The sequence below is a fragment of the Epinephelus lanceolatus genome, chromosome 10, assembly GCF_041903045.1.
Source record: "Epinephelus lanceolatus isolate andai-2023 chromosome 10, ASM4190304v1, whole genome shotgun sequence".
In the NCBI taxonomy this organism is placed as follows: Eukaryota; Metazoa; Chordata; class Actinopteri; order Perciformes; family Serranidae; genus Epinephelus; species Epinephelus lanceolatus.
Genome location: NC_135743.1, coordinates 30465406 through 30471625, shown reverse-complemented (window position 1 = coordinate 30471625; position 6220 = coordinate 30465406).

Here is a 6220-nt window from a genome sequence, read left to right as displayed (position 1 = left end):
TCCTGGGTGGTGTCACTGTTAATATACATTCAGGAATAATCTGTAGAGTCATGTTGTAGTTCCTGCTCTGGGTTTCCTTCTTTAACTGCAATGTATAGTTTTATTCAAAATGACTACACTCTAAATAAAATATGTGTTAAACAGCAGTCAAAACCCATTCTTTGGCAAGGGAACATGTTTTGTTGCTATATGACACCCATCTTTTAAAGGTGCTTTACAGCGCCTATGTCAGATTAAGTGCTATAAAGAACCAGGTGCTATATAGCGCTATATTGTTTTTAAAATTTTCAGCCTGGCTGTCCTTGAGTGATGCCAGATAATACCACAGAACCTTTAAGCCAATATTTAATTACAAATGCTTTAATGTGTTATCCTCTAGAAATACACTGTTTGTAGGCTACACTGCTCAAAAAATGAAGGGCGCACTTAATCGTCACAGTGTAACACCAAGTCAGTTAAACTTCAGGGATATCAATCTGTCCATTTAGGAAGCACAAGTCATTGTGAATCAGTTTCACCTGCTTTGGTGCAAATGAAAGTGACAACAGGTGCAATGGAGAGGCAAAACCAAGACAACCCCAAAAAGGGAATGGTTTTACATGTGGTGTCCACAGACAGATGCTCTCTCCTTATCCTTCCTGACTGATTCTTCTCTAGTTTTGTGTTCTGCTAGTGTCCTTGTCACTACTGGTAGCATGACGCAGTACCTGCAGCCAAATCAGCTTGCACAGGTAGCCCAGCTCCTCCAGGATGGCACATCCATACGTACGGTCACCAAAAGGTTTGCTGTGTCTCCCAGCACAGTCTCAAGAGCATGGAGGAGATACCAGGAGACCGGCCCTTACACAAGGAGAGCTGGACAGGGCCGTAGAAGGGCATCAACCCAGCAACAGGAACACTATCAGCTCCTTTCTGTGAGGAGGAACAGGAGGAGCACTGCCAGAGCCCTACCAAATGACCTCCAGCAGGCTACTGGTGTGCATGTTTCTGACTGCATGACAGGGGCATGAGGGACAGACGTCCTCTAGTGGGACCTGTGCTCACAGCCCAGCACCATGCAGCTCGATTGGCATTCACCAGAGAACACCAAAATTGGCAGGTTTGCCATTGGAGCCTCACTCTCTTCATAGATGATAGCAGGTTCACACTGAGCACATGTGACAAGCGTGAAAGAGTCTGGAGATGCCATGGTGAACGTTATGCTGCCTGTAACATCATCCAGCATGACCGGTCTGGCAGTGGGTCAGTGATGGCATATCCTTGGAGAGACTCACAGACCTCCATGTCATAGCAAACGGTACCCTGACTGCTGTTAATTGAGCAGCTATGGGATGTTATGTATCGGTGCATCCAACGCCACCAAGACTGTCCAGGAGCTCACTGATGTCCTGATCCAGGTCTGGGAGAAGATCCCCCAGGACACCATCCACCGACTCATCAGGAGCATGCCCACACATTGTCAGGAGCGCATACAGGCACGCGGGGGCCATACATACTACACAGTCACATTATGAGTTGCCGTGATAAAATTCACACACTGGATCAACCTGTGATTTCAATGTTTTACTTTGATTTTCAGAGTGATTTTAAATCCACCCTCAGTAGGTTGATGATTTTGGTTTCCATTGACCGTTATTATGTCATTTTGTTCTCAACAAATTATACAATGTACATCAGTAAAGATTTTCAACTTAAATAATTTGTTCATCAAGATCTGACGTGTGATTTAAGTGTTCCCTTATTTTATGAGCAGGGTATCGTAATGTAGTGTTTTTATTTTTCCCTCAGTAAACTAAATTAAACTTAGCTGAAAAACCAGTAGGGGACTTCTAAAGAACAATACAGAGGCCTAAACAGTTCTCAGCTGGTTCTTCAGATTAGTTTGCTGGGAAAATAATGAGCAGAGAAACTCTAAAAACCCTTACAGGGGCTTAATAAGTTCTTTGTTTGGCAGTGGTGTTGAACAGCACCTCAACCCATGCCCAAGACCCGCTGAGAAACCAACATTTTTCTGTGTACACTTGTAACATTTTTGCGTCAATTAATCCTTCACACATTTAGTTTTATACTTTAGCATGATTTCCATATCAAGTGTGCCACATAGAAAAAGGACTGTCAGCTGTAACATGCCGCCACACTGAAATTTATTTCAAGATTGTTGGATTTTGTCATAACACACAGTGTAATTATCTTTTTTTTTTTTTGTCTTTTTTTTGTTGCAAATATCAACAAACATCAGGGAGAGACCAACTCATGGCTGGCTTCATTATTCATTTATCATTCTTAAAATAATGTCATACCACGGATGAGGTAATGAAAAATCCTAAGTCTTTAAGCCCTTATTCTGACAGGTAAGCAGTGACGGGCTTTGTGTAGCTGGTGCCTTGTTGGTGCAATATGTTAATCCCATGAGGCATAAAAAAACATGCCTGTCTCCAGTCTCTGTTGTTGTGCTCCAGATATCAACTGAGCTTCTGACAGGCAGGAAAATTGTTACTTTGCTGTGAAATCCACATGGGATTTCACTGAAGGAGACATTTCTGTACACAGACAGGCTTTCAAACTGGCATACAGTATATAGATGCTGATGTAGTCCTCTGAATCCTGTCAGTAGTGTACTGTCTGCCTTACACAAACACATACAATGCATATGGATGTAGCTGTGGCTTTGCTTTTAGTGCTCATGCTCTGTTCATGTGGAATGTGGAGATATAGAAAAGAATGAGGTCATTTTTCTTCACAATGTTTCTACCTATTACACAAGACCAACAGTGGAATAAAATTACATTGACTGAAACTGAAAAGCCACACATTAATGAGATTACACTAATGAGAGTTAAAACTAACACATAACACATGAACTGGCATAAGACTAGGGATGCTATGCAGGCCAAATCTGTTAGTGTGTCCATTATAAAAGATGTATAATGGCTTACTATTAAAAAAAGAACTGCAAGGCATTTGAGTGCCAACGAAAAGTCAGCAGCTATAAATCATTTAGCCTTTCCCCTTTCGTGCTACAGAGATGCGTCTGTCAACTAGAAGACACTGGAGGACAGGGCTGGAACAGTTGGAGGGATATGGGGCCACCATCCAAGGGAAATGTTGCTGAGGTTATGGTTTTCTGTTACCGAGTTGTGAAATTATTGCTCTAGGTTGAAGAATAACACAAACATCATCCATGTAATACCCCTCTGCTAGTGCAGGCCTCCCACTCATAAACTCTGCGGGGGGTTGCACGCACGCACACACACACACACACACACACACACACGCACACACACACACACACACACACACACTAATGTGTTTCTCAATCTTTCTACCTATTACACAAGCACACACAGACAAATGAATCCAACTTCAAATCCACCCCCACACACGCACACACATGCACACACACGCACACACACACTGGCACTTGAACAGTGTTTAATAGTTTATTGCGCTGGTGCTGTTTCCCACATCGACCACAGCTGATTCAAGAAGGAGAAGCAGGAGGAGGGGACGCAGTGGGTGGGGGTGGGAGGTATTTGGAAAGGATGAGGGGGTAGGAGGGGTCAGACAGCTGCTGTGTACAGTTACCATAGAAACCTTTGTCTAAACCTGTCAAAATGGGAGGAGAATTCAGGGATGGGATGAGCAGTGTTATAAATTCAATTTTAAGAGTTTTTTTCCTCTTTCTGTCTACTAAACAGGTTTCTAGACATTTACCTTCAGCACAGTTTTTAAAGTGTTTTAGACAAGTAACATATGACTCAAGACAGACATGACCCCACCCTTTATTGGAACCATACTACTATACAGTTGCAGATTTTGATGCTTATTTGCCATACATATGGATTGCTGAAGGGGTTTAGGTCTTTTAAAATGAGTAAAAGAATGTACTGTTGATAGTTAAGCAGTGTTCATCACCAAGGAAAAGCAAGCAAGCAAACTTACAAGCACAGATAAAAGCTTAAGCTGCATTACAACAACACTACACACATTTTACATCAGGATTGCTTCCATTGCTGAATCATTTGGGAAAAACTATTTTGCAAAACTTCATTAGTCTATTCGGCTTGAAGTATTTACGTTCTTTGCATAAGTGAAAATAGTGTTGCTAATGTGAGAATACTGCAATACAAGTAAAAGTTCTGCATTCAAACTTTTACTCGAGAAAATGTCTAGAAGTATTCATAGCTGAATATACTTAAAGTGTCAAAAGTAAAAGTACTAGCAAAGCTGATTGTTCCTTTCCACAATGTTAAAACATTATATTTATTTAATTATTGCTGATGCACTAACATGGAAGCAGTGTTATAATGTTGTACTTGGTCAAAGTGGAGCTCATTTTAACTAGTTTAAATATGTATTGAATAGTTAGATCTATGACAGTAAATCATGTAATGTGTTCATCATATTTAAAAAAAAAACAAAAAAAAAAAACTTACACTTCTGGGTAGCTTCAGTTGTCAGATACATGTTGTGGACAAAAAAAGTACAATATTTTGTGGAGAAACATAAAGTAGCCAAAAAAAAAAACCCTCAGGTAAAGTGTCAGTACCCTGTAAGTAAATCTTAAGTAAATATACTTAGTTACTTTCTGATGCTGAGCTTTAACCCATTTTACAGATAACAGTGCAAAGAAACACACGTGTGCAATGGCTTCCTGTCATATTTGGAGCTGCCTGAGTGAAATGAGTTTTGATAATAGACCAAGACAGTACCAAACTAATAACCAGGAATTTAAATGTATGTTTCGCAGATGTCCATTAAAACTTTTAAGTGATTATGTTGTTCTCCTCATATTGTGAAACTTGATGAAGTTCTTTATCTTGAGGAAAAGTAATTTCCATAATTACAGTGGATGGTTGAAAACTCGAGGAACCTCCTGGGTATACTGTATAGCAGTGGTTCCCAGCCTTTTCTTTAAGCACCCCTGCATCTCCACACCAGATGAACTCACCTGCCCCTTCACAACACCACCCGTCAGGTTCCAGATGTGTTTACTTGAACTTATCATTAACTTGATATTATTTAACACTATTTACAATATGTTTTCATATAATTGTTACAGTATTTTACAATATTGTTACATTATATTTTTATTCAAATAAACTGTCAATGTTTAGTTTAGTTTGGTCAAATTTGCATTTGCACTACCAGTGGCAGACTCTGGACTTATAGCTGTTTCAAACATATAGCCATTACTTTTAGCCTGTGTTGTAGTCAAGACCATCGAAACCAAGTACAACACATAACCAAGAGCAGAGTGTATCAAGACCAAGACTTTTAGGGGTTGAGACCAAGTCAAGACCACAACCAGGCCAGTACGAGTCCCACATTGCATGACACACACGATAAAAAATGGAACATGCAAACCATAGGTTCTTCTCAAACTGATATGAAAGACACACATTCTCATAAAAATGCCCACAGGGAATAAATGAGGATTCCTGAGGAAAATTTTATGTGTTGGAATTTTCCTTTGTTTTCTGTGAGCAAACAAATACAAACAAATAACACTAAAGGCACTTTAATACAGGCAGTTAAGTGATATCCCCGCAGTTGAGGTCTTCACCAGTCTTGAAGGGAAAAAAACAGCAAAACTGAGTCCTCTTTGTCTCTTTGTTTAAGACTGAGACAAGTAAGTAAAAATGTGGTCGAGTCTGAGACAGGGCCGAGACTTTCACAAAGCGGTCTTAGTCTTGATCTGGAGTGGCCTTGATCTTGAGATCAAGTAAAACAACACTGCTTTTAGCTAACTAGTTAATATTCATCACTTTCAACATTCTATCCATTACTTTTAGCTAACTGTGTGGACTTATTTGCTCAACTACTTTTCATGCACTTAAAGTTGCATCACCTTGTGTTCAAGTAACAGATGACTCAATAGATAAATTGCCTCTGTGTATTGTAAGCAAAACTTTATGTATTTATTATTTCACACTAGTCGAGCTACAACACAATGTTTCCATGCACCTTTTGGTAACTGCATAGGTACCGCCTCTGGTACCCCTGGTTGCGAATCATTGCTGTATATTAACTGTAATGCTAATTTATAGTAGTGTAACCATGGTGACCTCTAGTGGTAGAAACCCACTCTGCACTCTGTGTCAAAATGCAGTCTTGGTCCATACAGAATGTAATATAATGTACATCCTTGTTAAAGACCCATAACATTTACTACGTTATTAAATAGACAGTTAAATGAAATGACAAAAGGAAGCTAGCA